This window comes from Leguminivora glycinivorella, chromosome 5, assembly GCF_023078275.1.
Source record: "Leguminivora glycinivorella isolate SPB_JAAS2020 chromosome 5, LegGlyc_1.1, whole genome shotgun sequence".
NCBI lineage: Eukaryota > Metazoa > Arthropoda > Insecta > Lepidoptera > Tortricidae > Leguminivora > Leguminivora glycinivorella.
In genome coordinates this window covers 21,018,926-21,038,572 of record NC_062975.1, presented here as the reverse complement: position 1 = coordinate 21,038,572, position 19,647 = coordinate 21,018,926, and the positions used below count along the sequence as shown (strand labels likewise).

Genomic DNA, 19,647 nt, shown 5'->3' with positions numbered 1-19,647 from the left:
ATATCCGTGCCACTCGCAATCCTAACCCAGTGTACAGATAAATACCTACTGCTGCCTATGTTTGTTAGTGTGTAACCTTTCTAATGTATTAGTATGCTTAGATAGGTCATATTTTAATTTTAATTTTAAGCTTTCTTTACTATTGGTGGAGGAATTGTTATGTTTTCATATAGAGGGTAGTTGTAACCCATGTGAGTCTGTGTCCGAGCATTAAACGTAGCACATCAGTGTTCTATAAATCTGGAGTTTTCTTTAGAAACCTACGTCTAGAACACAGCAAAGATAGCCAATTGCTCACCAAAAAGTTATAATAGTCTTATTTAAATGTTTATTCATATTAAGTTGGTGAGAAATAATTAATCATATAAAAAAGTTTTACTTTTTTTACATGAATTATTATTTCTAGCAGTAAGAGCATGCGACTTTAAATCCGGAGGTCGCGGGTTCAAACCCCGGCTCGTACCAATGAGTTGAAAACGGACAGAGTGTGAGTGAGAAGGAAAACATCGTGAGGAAACCGGACTGATCCCGTTGGAAGGTCAGATGGCAGCCGCTTTCGTAAAAACTAGTGCCTACGCCAAATGTTTGGATTAGTTGTCAAAGTGGGCCCTAGGCTCCCATGAACCGTGGCAAATGCCGGGATAATGCAAAGAGGATGATGATAAAGTTGGTAGGAAAAAGCTACTACGCGTCAGCGGTACGGTACTAAATCGACGAGACTTAAGTATCTTCAGTTTCGAGAGTATACGGAATACAATAAGGTTGTTTAAATCCTGCTTATTACCCTCGGTCTATATTTTATTTTATGTCTGTCTAAAACCTTTTAAGTTACGATGCCAACGTTGTTATGTGACGTCTCCGTGACACCGCGCAGTTTCGCTACTGTTTTATTACATATCGAATTATAAACCCGCAGGATCGTATGGCAATTGTTTTATTATTCAAAATACGAACATATTTTCTTCTGGTAAAGGTGCAAATGTAATGCGGCGCTGTGTTTGCGTTTGAATATTGAGGATTTGCAAATTCTGTAAATAAACAAAACGTACGAAAACATACCAAAACTCTCTTTGATACATGTTATAGCATTGTAATGTTTTTAGAATCTGAATTCGATAGGTACTCGTACTGTTAGTCGTTTTTCAGTAAAATTTACCGTAACTTTATTGTAGTTACGTTACCTTTTAACTAGTTTTGAATAATGAATACTCAGTCCCGTGTGGTATCGGGTAAAAATCCCCTCTCTACCTGTGGGTGTCGTAGAAGTTAACTGTACGATATAGTTTTTAATCCCCCACGCAAAAACGACGGGGTGTTAAAAATTTTACGTGTCTGAGTGTCTGTCTCTCTGTGTGTGTGTCTGTCTGTGGCATCGTAGCTCCCGAACGGATGAATCGATTTAGATTTAGTTTTTTTTGTTTGAAAGCTGAGTTAGTCGGGAGTGTTCTTAGCCATGTTTCATGAAAATTGGTCCATTATTTCGGGGATTTTTTTCAAAATTTTAATAGTTATGGTGTAGTAGAATCTGTCACTGCCATATCACGATGCACTACAGTGTATTTTTCTTTCAACCCCTTAATTTCTAAGGGTCACTAGCACCCAGCAGCAGCTGATCCATAGAAGCCGATTCCCACCGGCTTGCCTAAAATTGATTACTAGTAAAGTACGTAATGTAAAAGTAGGTTTCTTTTTGCTGAGTGTTACCTGGCAGAAATTTTCACCAGCCGCCACTGCGTAGCACCACTGACCGTTGACGAGGTTAACCCACCATTTTATATAAAATTTGACAGTTGACAGCCCACTAACCTTGAGTTAAGCGGGTGGTGGCCCTAAGAGTGGCAGTGAAACTCGAGGAATTTTATTTGCTGTGAAATACCGTGAATTTATGTAATGTGAAATGTTATAAATTGAAATATCATACACGAATGAAAAAACGACAAGGCTCACTGGTGGCCGAGCCGGGAATCGAGCCCGGGTCTTCAGCTTACAAAATATTCAATAAAATAAATTGATTTGTTCCCTAGTTGTAATGTGAAATCAAAATCTAGCCTGATTTCATCGATGTAATGTAATATTCGTTTTTTTTATCTTCCCGCTTTTAGTCTTAAATTATATTTTGTTTTCTTTTTCATTTGACTTGGCAATTTTAGTCTTAGGCCGGCAACGGACAGTCTGAAAAATACATAATCTGAAAAAAGATTTGTATGCAAAACTGACACTGAGAGATCTGTCATTTATGAATAAACTGAAAAAGTTGCTTTATAGAAATCGACAAAGTGGGCCTTTTTCCCGTGCACGCTCACAAATGTACTTAATTGGTCAAGAACTTGTGTTTTAAAAACGGCATTCCATTACAAAATCACTTAATGTTCCCTCGTAACCCCAGCGTTAGAAATTGTAACAATAAGTGGGTACTAAAACACTTAGTGGGGGATGTTTGTAATTTATTCACCGCGGGCAGCGGAGATAATGGAAAAATTTTCCCATACATGTTCATAAGGGATGACTTCTTTGACTCCCACGAAAGACTGTAATGACCTCTAATATTGAACACAATATTAATATTGACTAATTTGAATTTTTGGATTTGAATCTCTTTATGAGGATTCCAGTGCTTGCGTGAGAATAAACGGGTCATACACTGAGTGGTTTAGCATCGAAAAGGGTGTTAGACAGGGATGTGTAGCGTCGCCGTGGCTGTTTAATTTATTCATGGATAGTTGTTTGCAAGATCTGAAAGATTATGATTGTGGGTTGAGAATGGAAGGGTTACTGGTCAAATGTCTCCTATATGCCGATGACCTAGTATTACTTGCGTCGTCGGCCGAGGAGTTACAACTGATGGTAACAAGAGTGCATGCATCCTTCGAGAGGAAAGGAATGAGAATGAATGTCAGTAAGACGAAAGTAATGGTATTTGAAAGAGATGAGATTATGACAGATTGCGAAATTGAGATCGATAATGAAAGTTTGGAACAAGTGAAAGAGTTTGTGTATTTGGGAACGTTGTTTACAAGGGACGGTAAACATGGAAAAGATATTGAAAGGAGAGTGAATACTGGGAATAGAGTGAATGGAGCACTAAACGCTTTTATGGGCAGCCAGAAAGTGTCGCAAGAAGCACGTCTGGCGGTGCATAGAGGAGTTTTGGTGCCTACACTTATGTATGGTAGTGAAAGTTGGGTGTGGGAGAAAAGACTTCAAAGTCAAGTGAATGCCGTAGAAATGAGAGCGTTAAGAAGCATGGCTGGTGTAAAGTTGAGTGATAGGATCAGAAATAGCGTGATAAGAGAGAAGTGTGGAGTGGATGTAGATGTGGTGACAAAGATTGAGATGGGTATGTTAAGGTGGTTTGGGCATGTAGAGAGGATGGATGAGAGGAGATTAACGAAGAAAGTATATGAAAAAGGATTGGAAGGGTCAGTTGGTAGTGGAAGACCTAGGCGAACTTTTCTTGATCAAATCGGGGAAATATTGCAAAGAGGCCAGGTCAGAAGTACTCGAAACCGACGAGCGTGTATGAGAAATGTTATGAAAGTGTGTGAAGCGAAAGTGGTTTGTCAGGATCGTAGTAAATGGAAATCCGTGATCTCTGCCTACCCCTCTGGGAAACAGGCGTGATTGTATGTATGTATGTGTTGAATTTTTGGAATTATTTGTCTGGCCCCGTAGTCGAATGGTATTTCAGCGACGCGAAATGCCACCGAATCGCCGGAGAAATATAGTCTGGCTCTGTCGCGCCAATACTCAAGAGCGATAGAGAGATAGCTACGAAAGATATATTATCGCGAGCGTTTCGTAAGAGTTTGTGCATTCGCCTACGCACACTGATCTGATTTATAAAGCAGCCTTATAAGCCAGCTTTTAAGACGGAGAAAATTCATAATGGACAAAAAAATAAAAATGTTTTTGTTCATCTGCGAACAGATAATATGCTAGTTCAATAAGTGCTAACCCATACTTAATTGAGCAAATGTACGTACAAAAGTTACTGCATCTTTCACGCAAAATAGGCTGTCGATTTTTGGGAAAAACTAAGCCAAATTAATTAAAATTAACTTGATACCTTATCTTAATTACATCATCGCCAGGATCGAAAACAAGTTAGACGTTTCCCCTGGGTTCACGTGGACAAGGAAGTTTGCTCAGGTTCCGTGTTACAGTTAGTTATCTGTATTTAGATGATCCCAAAAATCCTCTATTTACACAAGACAAAGGGTTCCACCACAAAGTTTGCGTTAGAACGCCCCAAGAAAGTGTTCCACTCCTATTTATATGAAAGTAGACTTTGTTTATGGCTGATAAGGGTTACATTTTGAACCAAAGCGGAAGCTTGATAGTCTTCTCCTTCGCAAAACTTTGTTCAGTTGCCATCTGATATATCGGAATGGGCGAAATGTTCATAAATATCGAAACACGCACTTTGACACTTAAGGAATAAAGGCGTTCCGATATTTGTGATCACTTTGCCCGCTCCGATATATCTGATAGCCATAGTACTATATATAGCTAAAAATATATTTTATATTAAGCTGTAATCTTTGAACGTAAAGTTCAAATTCGAACAGGGCTCTCAAGATACTGATCTTGTGAAAGTAATATTTGTTGATAGTTCGGAAGTTGTCGGTTCGGTTTCCAAGGGTCCGAAGTTTGGTTGTTTTATTAATATGTTTGCTGTAAGATTTAGGGCCAATTCTGTTTATGATGACGTAATTGGTTAGTAAACGTATCAAACTCAATTTACCATGCTGAAGGGATTTAATTTGGGAAAGCTATAAAACGGACATTTCGAATATCTAACTATTTACTATTCCTTGTAATACAATTACGATACAGTTTACGCAGTTGGATGATTATAGATACACTTTGGATCTAAAAATATTATGTTTTCATACTGTAAAGCCGTTTTTACTGACCATAAAATCATAAAGGTTTTATTATTTATTTAATATTTGTTACATAATCATAATCATCAGTAAGGATAATTATTGTCTCTTATATCCGTATCAGCCCTATCGATCGCTTACAGCGTCACATTGTACGCCGATTGACTTATTTAGGCACTGGTCCCACCGCGAGCTAGTAAGCTATGAGCTATCGGCTATAAAAACGAACAAAAGATAGTCGCTCCCGTGCAAATAAAAGAGATGTTTATAGTTACTCGCCCAGCGGTGAGCTATCAAAATCGCCGTGTCTCTTTTATTCGCACGGCAGTGCTTATATTTTGTTCGTTTTTATAGCCAATAGCTCATAGCTTACTAGCTCGCGATGGGACCAATGCCTTACTTGGTCCTTATCACACGTCAACGTTGGCATCCAGAGACTTTGTACAAAGACGATAAGGTTAGAAGTTGTGATCATCAAAGTAGATCAAAGCCAAAAAATATTTGTTGACACAAACTTAACATCTCATTCGCAAGCAAAACAAATCACTCTTATAATCTCAAAAATAGCCACATTAGCCGACCAAAATGCTCCCCCAGCGCTCGAAAAGGAAATTATTATAAATCTTCATGATATTACCATAGAGCAACTTAGGAACTTTGCTCTTTCGCGAGTCAAGAGTGGACGGTAACTCATCGGGCCTACGTACGAGGGGTTCGCGAGAGTTCCTCGCTTTGCGAGTGCTTGTGACTCTTGTGAGTTTGTGAAGTAGCGCAGCGTGCAGCGTTTGAGATTTTGTGCTTCGCTTAGCATAGGATTTTCGGAGCGTGCAGGTTACGTAAGAATATTAAGATGCAATAAGGCTATTTTAATGTCACGCGGACCGATCTGCATCGGACTAATATTATTATTTATTAACTTGAAAGTGAGTGTAAATCAAGAGTGAACAGGCATCTTCTGGGCGAGCTCACTCCATCGTAGGCCACGTCTTCTTTGCCTTTGGCTAATCTGTGGTCAAGAGTAAGCCCATTTATAATTTAAAAAAAAATACTTCCCGTAGCCGTAACTAAGGTCCCGTAGCCGAATGGCATTTCTACGACGAGAAACGAAAATGAAACGCCGCGAAAGGTAGTCTGGCTCTGTCGCGCCAATACGCAAGAGCAATAGAGATAGATATCTACGAACGTTTCGTTTCGTGAGCGTTTGTGCCATTCGGCTAAGTACCCAGGGAGCGTTTTAGAGTGGCGCGGGCGGGTCCGTGCGGACGACAACGACAACATCAACTTCATATATTCTGTCAGTAAATAAGAACTAAGAAAACTATAGGTATCCTTTTCTCTAGCACCCTAAAGAAAAGGATGCATATAGTTTTCTTTGTTCTTATTTACTAACAGACTTGGTTGACATAGTATAGAAATGAGTCATTCCGACCGGCTCTGCGCGGTCGATCTGCGTGACACTAAAACCAACCTAAGCTCATATCATAGAAGAGAAGAAGTATTCGAAAAGTCGTAGCACTTATTAAGTTCACAATTATACGGTTATTATGTTTTTATAAGCAAGCTTGAAAACTATTTTTAGTAATCACTTAGCTAATGAAAGAAACGCTTGAAGTAAAATATACTGACATGAGACATTTCTTGCATTGTTTAATTTTTTTCTAGTGTTATCATAAATCATAAAATCATAATCATAAATCATTTATTTGCGTGAATAGGGTCAGATTACAGGTGTTACATATACAAAATGTTCTCCTTATACAACCGTTCACAAACAGCATGCAAATACTGTTCTTAAATAAACTAAGTATTCACTACAATACCTAAGTATTATATACATTATGTACTACATTATGTCAGATAGTCTTTGAGTGAGTAAAACATTTTATTTAGTAACTATTCATGCAAGGCTTGCTTAAATTTATAAATAGCTGATTTCAGAGGGTTTAAACAACCAGTAGCCATATTATGGTCGTGTTATTATCATTTGACATATTTTGCGTCACTTTCGCACTAACATATTTGTTAGGACGTGACAGACGTGGTGACATAATATGGGCATTTTCAAAAATTGGGACCCAAAATTAGTGAAAGTTGTTAACAAAAATTAACTCGATGTCAGTTTTGTGACGATGTATGTTATTACATTGTAATGACCTACATTATTTTAAAATGTCAGTTATACAATAAAGAATATTCTACTTCGTTACCCTAGTAAGGGTTTCGAGTAACGTACGTCACCAACTATTTCCGTGCCGTGAGAAATAGCGCAATCCAACCCTTATGCGGGTTCAGGTGAGGGATGACATACCCACTCCCGCAGGTGACTTGTGCACCTAAAATTGGACGTGTTATAAAGTAGCTGGGTCTTTTTAATATTTAGATACTTTAGATGATGTTTCCCAGTTGGTCGTAAGAAAACATGGCCAAATGGGTCTAATCGTGCTTCGCATTCTAACTTCGCTGCGTCCAACACTGATGGGGGTTTAGGTGGGGGTGATAAACTCACTCCCGTAGGTGACTTATTCACCTGAAATTGGGTGTGTTATAAAGTAGCTGTGTCTTTTTAATATTGAGACCCTTTAGATGATGTTTCCCGGTTGGCATCGAGAAAACATGGCCAATTGGGGACTCAGTATGGCGAAATTGGCTAATATACTGACGTGCTTCGCATTCTAACTTCGCTGCGTCCAACACTGGTGGGGGTTTAGGTGGGGGTGATATACTCACTCCCGCAGGTGACTTGTTCACCTGAAATTGGGCGTGTTATAAAGTAGCTGTGTCTTTTTAATATTGAGACCCTTTAGATGATGTTTCCCGGTTGGCATCGAGAAAACATGGCCAATTGGGGACTCAGTATGGCGAAATTGGCTAATATACTGACGTGCTTCGCATTCTAACTTCGCTGCGTCCAACACTGATGGGGGTTTAGATGGGGGTGATATACTCACTCCCGCAGGTGACTTGTGCACCTGAAATTGGGCGTGTTATAAAGTAGCTGTGTCTTTTTAATATTGAGACCCTTTAGATGATGTTTCCCGGTTGGCATCGAGAAAACATGGCCAATTGGGGACTCAGTATGGCGAAATTGGCTAATATACTGACGTGCTTCGCATTCTAACTTCGCTGCGTCCAACACTGATGGGGGTTTAGGTGGGGGTGATATACTCACTCCCGCAGGTGACTTGTGCACCTGAAATTGGACGTGTTATAAAGTAGCTGAGTCTTTTTAATATTGAGATACTTTAGATGAAGTTTCCCAGTCCGCAAGAAAACATGGCCAATTGGTACTGTTCGCATGTCGATTAAAATGAGCTACTCCTATTACATATTTAGATACTTACTCCGGTATTTACAACAATTAAAAAAAAAGTAGGGTGCGTCGTCGTGGATAAAAATAAAATAAATAAATATTGGGGACACCTTACACAGATCAACTTAGCCCCAAACTAAGCAAAGCTTGTACTATGGGTGCTAAGCGACGATATACATACTTAAATAAATAAATACATACTTATATACATAGAAAAGAACCCAGAACCGCGGCTCAGCAGGCAGGGTCACTACCGACTGAGCCAGACCGGTTGTCAAATAGTTGTTATCGGTTTCCAGATAGCAGAGTCTATAATTATTGTTCTAAACAAATAATAAAGTAACTACTACCTAACTATACTTTGGAAAATGACAACTACATAATTATCTTAGAGAGAACACAAGACCAAGATGGTAAATATAACGATAGTACATAACAGCCGATGCTACTAAGAAACAAATCTCAAATACAAGGAAACTGGTCCTTAGCGAAATAAACCTCCGTCCAAAGCCAAAGTCGGCATTACTCTCTTTTGTCGAAACAAATCCAATACAAAACGGGGGAAACTGACATGGACGGCAAGCGCGAATTGTGTAATAAATATTAGTTCTGTAGGATTTTTCAATGCGCTGGCCTCGCGTTACCGCTGTAAGTGCATGTTAAGCGTGCTCCACCGTAGACCGCATCATCATTTACCATCAGGTGTGAACGTGGTCAAACGTCTACCTATTCATACTAAAAAAAAAATGCGATTTTCAATCCGGAGGTCAATTCGAACCCCGGCTCGTACCAATGAGTTTTTCGGAACTGACCTATGTGTGAAATGTCATTTTATATTTGCCAGTCACTTTTTGATGAAGGAAAACGTCATGAGAAAACCAGATTGATCCCAATAAGGCTCTGCACCATTTGTATTAAATCTCTGTTTGGCCCTATGGTTGACTGGTAGAGAATGCCTTTTGGCATTAAGTCCGCCATTTGTATATTTTGTGTATTTTTGTGCAATAAAGTTTAAATAAATAAATAAATAAGGCCTAGTTGGAAGGTCAGATGGCAGTCGCTTCTGTAAAACTAGTGTTGAAGGACCTGCGGATACGAAGTTCCTAACGAACTATTGTAATAAAATAAAACAAAACGGAAAATAAAATTATGGAGATTGATGGGGAGCCAAACTCACCGATGTTGTCGTCTCGAGAGTTTATCGGGTGGCCACCCTTGCAAAGCTTGGTTCTCTCTTTCCTTGCACTGCACACTCGCGAATCGTTCTATTATAATATAATTAATTAATAACTTAATTCGTTGCGGATATTTTTATTCACCATTGACAACGACTTTCTTTTTGCGGATTGACACTTGACGTATTTTATATTTTTTTAAGAAGTTTGGCAAAGAGGCGGGTGACATGACAATTAAAAATGAGGTTGAACCTATCATAAGGAAGAGCGAGCGGGATGGACGATATGAATGATAATGAATGAAAAGGGCGCGAACATTTCTCCCCGGCTTTAAAGGGTTCCTTTAAAGGAAAGAAGTACTAAATAAAATAAATAAATAATGACCCTTTTCTTCGAGTAAAATAATAGCGAAAAAAATAATATTATTCTAACATAATACCCATTCCATTACTGGTTAGGCAAAGGACACAACCGCACGACAGGACGGACGAAACTTCCTTTACTTGTCCTGACAGTAACAACGCGGGTTGAGCCGTCCTTTGAAGGATGCACTGCGTCTACAACACCCAATGGCCATGAGAATGGCGGCGCATTATCTACTTTAATGACGTACAGTAGACTACAGTACGTGACTACAGTAGTGTGCCAATTGCGATGGGAACTGATGGCGTTGTCCATTTAGCTCGAGATTGCAACTGATGCAGATACTCTGCTCGCCATCGTTGCCAGAAAGACTGCACTATCCTATCTAGGAGGGCATGTCGTTCACGTAAGTTACCTGACTCGACCAATGGAGTAGGTAACGACAACAGTGGAGCAGTATGGAGAAAATGAGCAGGAGTAAGAGCTGATGGCTCAGCGGGGTCACTGCTCAAGGCTGTTAGAGGCCGGGAATTAACGAGCGCTTCTATCTGAGCAAGCGTCGTTAGAAGTTCTTCGTACGTCAGTATTTGCGTACCGATCACCTTGAAAAGGTGATTTTTTACTATTTTCACCATAGACTCCCATGCGCCTCCAAAATGAGCAGAAGCAGGAGGGATGAACTTCCAATCAATGCGGTTCTCCGCTAGTTCCATCTCTATAAGTGGACGATGAGCATCCAAGAACTTGTAGAGGTCACGCATATAAGAATTGGCGCCAACGAAATTGGTTCCATTGTCCGAATACATGCATTGGACGGGACCACGGCGTGCCAAAAAGCGCTTTAATGCAGCCATGAAGTTGGCGGTACTCAATTCCGTCGCTATCTCAATGTGAAGACAGCGCGTAGTGAGGCAAGTGAAAATACATAACCAAGCCTTGCGACTCTTCACTCCTCTGCCACGAGTAGGCGTATATTGCAGAGGGCCTGCATAATCACACCCTGTATGCGTAAACGGTTTATCCACTTGATTCACGCGACAGCCCGGTAAGTCTGCCATGAGCGGAAAAGACGATTGTGGATTCGCTCTGAAACAAGTGTTGCATTTGGCAATGCGGTCGCGAATGACACGACGAGCCGACAGAATCCAATACTGAAGGCTTAGTATAGTCATCATTGACTCGGGACCAGCATGCAAATGCTTTCTGTGAACGTAGTCAACGATCATATTGACTACATGATCACGTCGCGGGAGCACAATTGGGTGCTTCTGAGAATACTGCAAGTCTGTATTGGTCAACCTGCCTCCAACACGAATTAGACCGTCTTTGTCTAAGAACGGTTTGAGCTTTTGTAAAGCAGGTGAGCAATATTTCTTGCTCTTAATTTTCTCAATATCGTCACAAAAATGTTCGTTTTGCAACGATGAGAGAATTTTGCCTTCAGCAAACTCTAAGTCGGATCGGGTAAGGGCCGTGGGGAGCGGTTTCGGATTAAGGATGCGGTACACGTATACGACGATGCGCAGTAATCGAGACCACGACGATATCCGCTGCGCGAGGGAATAAAGTGGTGACTCTGACACATCCGTAGTAGTAGCGTGTGCAAGAGGCTTAAGCTCCGGCACTTCTCCGATGGACTCTCGATCGAGCTCCCTTAAAGGCCATTCTGATGGAAGCTTGGATGCCCAAGCCGGTCCTGTAAACCACAAAGGATGATCCACAAGCTTAGCAGGCGTCAGGCCACGCGACAAGCAATCCGCGGGATTTTCTAAGCCCGCCACATGATGGAAGCAGCTGGCTGGTACAGCTTCAATTATCTTAACAACGCGATTGGCAACGAACGTTTGCCAGCGGTGTGGTGATGACTTAATCCAGCAGAGCGCAACTTTCGAATCAGTAAAGGCGTAGATCTCGTTAATGTTGTAACGGGGCTCGAAATTATCTTGCACCTTCCGCATGAGCTTTGCCAGGAGGACAGCAGCACACAGCTCTAATCTCGCTACAGAGACTGTCTTCAAGGGAGAGACCTTCGACTTGGAACACACCAATCGAACTGTCACTTCATTCCCGTTTATGACCTGAAGATAAACTACACCTCCATATGCCCGCTCGGAAGCATCACCGAAGCCTAAGAGGTTTATAGTACAACCTTGTACTACCCCGAGATGACGCGGTATATGAATTTCATTCAATTTTGGCAACTCAGAACAAAATCGTTCCCATAAATTTACAATATGGGTCGGGGGAGTCTCATCCCAGTCGCATTTGATCAACCAAAGCTCCTGTATGAGGAGTTTTGCGTAAAGGACAACTGGAGCTACTAAGCCGACGTTATCCCATAGGCGAGCCACTGCAGACAAGATTGTCCTTTTAGTGCACGTTGGATCTGGCTCTGTCACCTTGAAATGGAAATAATCGCCAGATTTATTCCAACACAAGCCAAGGACCTTTTGCGAGACTCCTCGGTCTATTTCCAAGTCTACGGAAGCCATATGAGAAGCAGGTATCTCACGTAGCACGGTCTCTGAGTTGCAGGTCCATTTGACAAGATCAAATTGACCGCATTTGAATAGGTCAATAAGCTCCTTAGCCGCAGCGATAGCAACAGATTCATCCCGCTGTTGCGAATCATCTGACATAATGCTGAAGCATACGTCATCCATGTATGTGCAGGACGATGCGATCGCTGCTGCCATTGGAAACTTATGTCCGTCGTCTGCAATCAGCTGGCGAACGACGCGGAGCGCGTGATATGGGCTCGACTTCATACCAAAACACACACGGTTAAATTCGTATGTCGAAATGGGATCTGCCGGGCGGAATCTATATAAGATTCGTTGAAACTGGCGGTCCGATTCGCGAACACCAATCTGTAAAAACATTTGGCGACAATCGGCTGAAAGCGCTATTTTGAATAAGCGAAAGTTCAAGAGGATTGAAAATAAATCCCCTTGAAGATTGGGCCCTGAGTGCACAGACATCATTCAGCGACAGGCCTGTAGTTGTCTTGCTACTCGAGTCCAGGACCATACGAACTTTGGTAGTGGTCTTATCCTCACGCACGACAGCATGATGAGGAATTATGTATGCGAGGGCTGAAGAGGTGTTCGCGTTGAGAGAGTTAGTCACGTCCGATATATAACCCTTACTGACGTATTCACGAATTATATCGTCATAGGCGGCACGTAACACACTCGATGACTCTAGCTTTCTTTCAAGACAAAGAAAGCGCCTCTTAGCAGCCGAATGCGACTCTCCGAGCTTGAACACGTCATCTCGGAAAGGCAATGCCACAGTATATCTACCACTAGCGTCGCGCGTAGTGGTGGCGCGGAAATATTCCTCGCATTCAAAGTCATCCTGGCTTTGAGCGGGCGGAGCGGATACTTCCTCAAGTTCCCAGAACTTTTTGAAGAGGTGGTCCATGGAATCCACGGAAGTACAACAAGCTGAAGTATATTTACGCGGTGGCTGTAAAGCAGGCACCGAACCCATTAAAATATACCCCAGTACCGTCTGTATAGCTGGTGGCATATAGTCCACTTCGCTTTTGACGATGTGCGGCAGCAGCAAATGTGGAAATATAGTTGCACCCACCAGTACATCAATGGCGACGGGCGTATCCAACGTGTCGTCAGCTAGAGGGAGACCATGAACATGTGTCAGTGCTGACATGTCCACGGGCACTGACGGCAGGTCGTCGGTGATGCGATCGACCACCAAACTCGAAACGTCGAAGTTGACATTATCGTCAAATCGCGAAAATACTTTTACGTTTGCGTTCCCCTTAACAATTTTCTTGGTTTTTCCAATGCCAAATACAGAGCTTGGTTTCCTATCAAAAGTTAAACCTAAGCGCCTACAACATTCTTCAGTAATGAAGTTACTTTGTGACGCGGTGTCAAGCAGACATTTGATAACCTGCGTTTCACCCTTACTGTCGCGAACGATGACCTTTGCGGTGGACAGCAAAACCGTGTCACACGAAGATGCTGAGTCTTGATTTGACATTTTATTGTTAGAGGCAGCAAGTGCTTGCGTCACGATAGACGTGTTACAGGACGTGCCTTCCGGCGGCGAGGATGTTTTAATAGCTGCGTTGCTCGTAGATGCATTTGACTCATCAGAGGTCGTAGCTTTTTCATCCTTGTTCTTGTCAAAATGCAACAGAGTATGATGCTTTTGATGACAAACTCGACACTTCACCTCGGAATTGCACTCGCGGGTGCGGTGTTTAATGCTTAAGCAGTTAATACATGCTTTAAGCTCTTTAGCGCGTTTGAAGCGATCAGAAGACGTTAAGTCGTTGAAAGAAGAACATTTGAATAAATGTTCATGGACAATATTGTCACAAATACATTTAGTAGTGCTCGCGCAAGCAACGTAGCTTTGTAGTTTAGGTGCGGCACTACGCGGTTGAATCGACTTAACACCTTTTTCGCGCGATGGATTTACGGCGGCGGAGACGGCGGTACATGGTTGCGAGTTTTGATAAATCCTAAACTGACTTTTCATGAAATCTGACAGATCGCGAAATGTAGGCAACTTCGTATTTCGATGCAGCATCTCAAATGCTCGAAGAGTTTCCTGGTCTAACTTCTTTAAAGCTATATGCATAAGCATAAAATCGCTTAAATCATCCAGCTTAAGCGATTTAAGCGCATTCACAGCTGACACAAACTTATCAATGAATGTCTGGAAGTTAGACGAGGAAGCGGGACCATTAATCTTCAAATTGAGCATTTGATCCATGTAAGTCGAGGCAAGAGTGCGCTTATCTTGAAATCTGTCAAGTAGACTATCTAGAATAAGCTGATAATTGTCAGCGCTCGGAGTTATGCCTGCAAAGACGGCTTGAGCTTTTGGTGACAATTTCCCAATTAAATAAAACAGCTTCTCCTCGTCGGTAAGTGACAGATTGTCGTGCACTCTCGATTTAAAACTAGCGTAGAACAGCGGCCAGTTACGTATGTCTCCATCAAACGCTACCAGTTCCATCGTTGGCAAAGAAAGTCTAGCTCTCTCCACCGATAAAGGCGGCGAAGAGGCCGGCGGTGCGGCTGGTTGCAGTCGCTTGACCACTCTCCTGATGCGGCAGTACAAATCTTCAAAGGCTATGAGCGGCTGATAGTTAGGGACAGCAGCCGTCTTAGTCCTCAGTAGCGTGCGGTTGTACTCATTTACCATTTCTTTGAACTCCGTCCGAAGTTCGTCAATAGTGTCAGCAGCGTCAAGAAAACTTTCGCGACTCACTGCATCTGTATCGGCAACTAGCGACTTTTTATAAATACCCTGGACGAGTTCAAAGAAGACGTTGCGTTTTGCTTCAAGCATTGACAACTCGTCTTCATAACACCAGCTGTCAACGCTTTCGGCTTTTGTTTCTTTTGCCATTTTGCAGGAGACGGGTTAAATATGCGGTAAATCAATTTATGTTCCTATGAAAGGATAAACTCTTATAAACGTATACCTAAATTTCGGGTGCGGTTAATAATATATATTTAGGTAAATAATTTATAAGGGCGGAGCGACGAATAAAGTTATACACGTATAAATAAATACCTAAACTGCGGGAGCGAGTAAGTAAGAATAATTTAGGTAATATTTATACGGGCGGTGCGGAAGGAGAACGATTCGCAATGAATGTATGAGGAGAAAATAGGGGAACAGGGAAGAGAATCAGGTTCGAAGACCAGAAATGTTGAAGGACCTGCGGATACGAAGTTCCTAACGAACTATTGTAATAAAATAAAACAAAACGGAAAATAAAATTATGGAGATTGATGGGGAGCCAAACTCACCGATGTTGTCGTCTCGAGAGTTTATCGGGTGGCCACCCTTGGAAAGCTTGGTTCTCTCTTTCCTTGCACTGCACACTCGCGAATCGTTCTATTATAATATAATTAATTAATAACTTAATTCGTTGCGGATATTTTTATTCACCATTGACAACGACTTTCTTTTTGCGGATTGACACTTGACGTATTTTATATTTTTTTAAGAAGTTTGGCAAAGAGGCGGGTGACATGACAATTAAAAATGAGGTTGAACCTATCATAAGGAAGAGCGAGCGGGATGGACGATATGAATGATAATGAATGAAAAGGGCGCGAACAACTAGTTTCTACGCCAAATCTTGGGATTAGTTGTCAAAGCATACCCCAGGCTCTCGTGAGCCGTGGCGAACGCCAGATTTTTTTTTGCGATGGCTCAAGATGTGTGCGTGGAAGTTTCTTGTGGAGGGCTGTTTGCACCTATGAGGTGCCCTAGGACTAGCAACAACAACGGGATTTTGAGTCACGTCAGTAGCAAACAAGCATACAGCCCGCGCGATGTGTAAGTAGCGGTCATAGCCTATGGACGTCTTTAACTACATTGGTGTTACCTGCGCTTTATTTAGTGCATGTACCACTTATCCAAGTTTCTCTGTATGTGTTATAAAAACATACACGTCAACAGCGTAAATAATAATATTTAAGTATCAACATTAAAATCTAAATGAATGCTGCTGAATCTCAATTTGAACAGCATTCCTATCCAGACAAACAGCAAAACGCTTAATTCTACGAAATTCAATAAAAGAGACAGTCATTCCAAAAAGCAAAAAAAGGTTCCCGTCAAACGGTACCCTAAAAATAAACATTTCTCGATCAAAAAAGTGAACGAAGCGTTGACAGAACTAGGAAAATATTGTTCGTGAATCGGCGCTTTTACCCTTTGTGAGACTTTTTTGCTGGAAAAGGCGTACCGGCCTTTATTTGGGGCAAAGTTAGGTTGTTTTAGAAGTGGTTGAGTAGGTTTCGGAATGGAAGCGCGGCTGGGTATCGGCAAACACGTACAAGTGGGTTGTTTTATTAGTAGAGTTATTCCGATTCAATGATCGGTGAGTGAGTTGCAGATTATGATGTCTATTTTTATTTTGGGTTGTATTGTAGTGTCACTTGGCGCACCTTTTAGCTCCCATTTGTTGTAAGTTGCTGTATTTATATAATTTTCGAAAGTCTGACTTACAGCAAAGACTGGCAAAGGCCTAAACCTTAATTGCTTGGCTTTCGCTAGATGACTCTACTAGTTCTTTTTCTTGGAGTTACGTCATTTTGCCTCAAATCATTTTGAGTTTCTGCTCCTCTGACAGTTTCAGAATTCAAATCTCAATCAGAGTCGCCATCTAGTTGAGCGTACCCCAAAAGGTGTGGCGCCCCCTGGTTGCGCGTAGCTTTTTCATGATATTTCCGGAGTACGTTTTTTTTATTAGACCTTGGCGTGGAAATTAAGTAATTTTTTTTAATGGAGATAGTTGAAGGGATGAAAAGTGCTGGTGGCCTAGCGGCAAGGTGCGACTTTCATTCCGGAGGTCGCGGGTTCGAACCCCGGCTCGCACCAATGAGTTTTTCGGAACTTATGTGCGAAATGTCATTTGATATTTTCCAGTCGCTTTTCAGTGAAGGAAAACATCGTGAGGAAACCGGACTTATTCCAATAAGGTCTAGTTTACCCTTTGGGTTGAAAGGACAGGTCAGATGGCAGTCGTTTTCGTAAAAACTAGTGCCTACGCCAAATCTTGGGATTAGTCGTTAAAGCGGACCCCAGGCTCCCATGAGCCGTGGCAAATGCCGGGATAACGCAAGGAGGATGATGATGAGTTGAAGGGATGAAAAGTGACATATCAGGCTACTTTTTGTCTCTTACTTCCCCACTTCTATAAACTGGAGAGTGTAAATGTATATGGAGAATTCAGCAATTTTCAAATTTAATACGAACGAAGCCGCGGCCTGCAGCTAGTATAATATAAATATATATCTGACGAATTTGACGACCGGTCTGGCGCAGTCGGCAGTGACCCTGCCTGCTGCGCCGCGGTCCCGGGTTCGAATCCCGGTAAGGGCATTTATTTGTGTGATGAACACAGATATTTGTTCCTGAGTCATGGATGTTTTCTATGTATATAAGTATTTATATATTATATATATCGTTGTCTGAGTACCCACAACACAAGCCTTCTTGAGCTTACCGTGGGCCTCAGTCAATTTGTGTAAGAATGTCCTATAATATTTATTTATTATTTTATTATTATTTATTATTTTACTACGAAGGCAACGGATGTTAAGATTTCCTAACCAGATAAGATAAGATATCATTTATTGTATAATTATAGGTTTACATAATGGGTGATATTTTAGTAGGTATCACTATAATTTGCCTGTCACGCGTACAATATTTCTTTACTTAAATCTAGTTTAACTATTTACAAGACAGATATCGGTTATATGTTTTTTTTTTCTTCTCGATGTTATTAATCTCAATTCTTCTTCTACAATATTATATGGATGTATAGTAAATAATAAACCGCGCTTCATTCAAGTTATTCAGTGCATATTATTTACCCTACCCCATCTACACTGGTTAATGATTAAATTAAAATAACTTTACCTTATTCGTTTTATAAATAGTAGGTAACCATTCGAAAATTATGACATTTATTAATTAGACACAATTAAGTATTATAGAGATATAGTATTGCGTTTGTCGTAATCCATCAGATTATGACATTTCTAAAATCAGATAGTAATGTCAAGTAAAAAAAAGTAGAACAAATTAAAATCCTGAAATTTTACCTTCCTTTACTTGTTGTCAGAAAAGTTCTAAAAAGGAAGTATCCAAAGGATTTACTGTCTTTTAATCTTCAACTTCCCAAGTTGCGATAAACCGCTGTAAATTTAGTACTTCTGAAACCTTTCGGTGCTTTCACGGCAACTGCACATTACTGTTTCCCTGCAAGCAACAGAACCTTGAAAAATAACCGTCTGCGGAGAGTACTTTATTTAAACTACCATTCCTTACCGCCAAGCGACTAAGCTGCTAGAAAATTCTTCAAGTTGTAACTCCCACCCTGTACCATATGCTTTTGTTCTTACTCCAACTTTAAACCGAGTGGTTCCAACGCAAGGTTGATTTTCCAGATGCACGTTGAGGTGAGATAATAGCTTACAAAGGTTGCCAATCTGGATCCATTCCAATGTACAACTTTAGCAAGCTCTTATGTGATCTTCTAGGTGTTCAAAATTGGATTTTCTTACTTTAGTTGCGAGGTTACATTTTCTGGGACGGATAGGTAAGGTAAGTGTCCGCGTAGGTAACCATCATGTGGTATTAAAGCGAACCTTGCGAGATAAATTCCGTCGTTCCATTAACGCCACTGTTGACAGTTTGCCATCGCTCAGCATTGCAATACACGCCAGTGTGCGGGTACCCTAATATTTTCGCTGGCTGCTTGTAGCCGTTTTGATTAAGGACCCTTCGTCTTGGCTAGCTCAAACGTGCACGCTTTAAAACGTGGTTTTGTAGGGAGGTTTCGAATTAATAAGTCCTGTGGGGATAGAATATTGTTTTAAAACTAAAATGGTTCATGACCAAACCAATACAAATAGTGCACCAAACTCTTCAGAGCCTGAAAGCGTCAACCTCTTGGAAAACCTTACCATGAGTTTGACAGTGACCAGAGTACGTAGCCGAATGGCACAAACGCTCACGGAACAAAACGCTCGTAGATATCTATCTCTCGCTCGTACGCATAGACTCGACAGAGCCAGACTGTCTTTCGCGGCGTTTCGTTTTCGTTTCGCGTCGCAGAAATGCCATTCGCACTAACAAATTCGCTATCGTCGACGATGTGTGCAACTTGGCATCAGCCTATCATATGTATGTATTTTTTTATACCACGTCGGTGGCAAACAGGTATATGGCTCGCCTGATGGAAAGCGGTCACCGTAACCTATGGTCGCCTGTAACTCAAGGGGTGTCACATGCGCGTAGCCGACCCACTTGAAACTTGTACACTCCTTTTTTGAAGAAACCCATACTTTAGTTCATCACTCCACACAGCCGGAGCGTTCGCGGGAGGAAATTTCTCCGG

General features: G+C 41.3%; 1 protein-coding gene across 1 annotated transcript in view; it reads left to right on the top strand.

The window, feature by feature from the left end:
* LOC125226582 overlaps positions 1-19,647 on the top strand; it is a 509,615-nt gene that overhangs the window by 311,492 nt on the left and 178,476 nt on the right. The gene's annotated exons all lie outside the window — the stretch shown is intronic.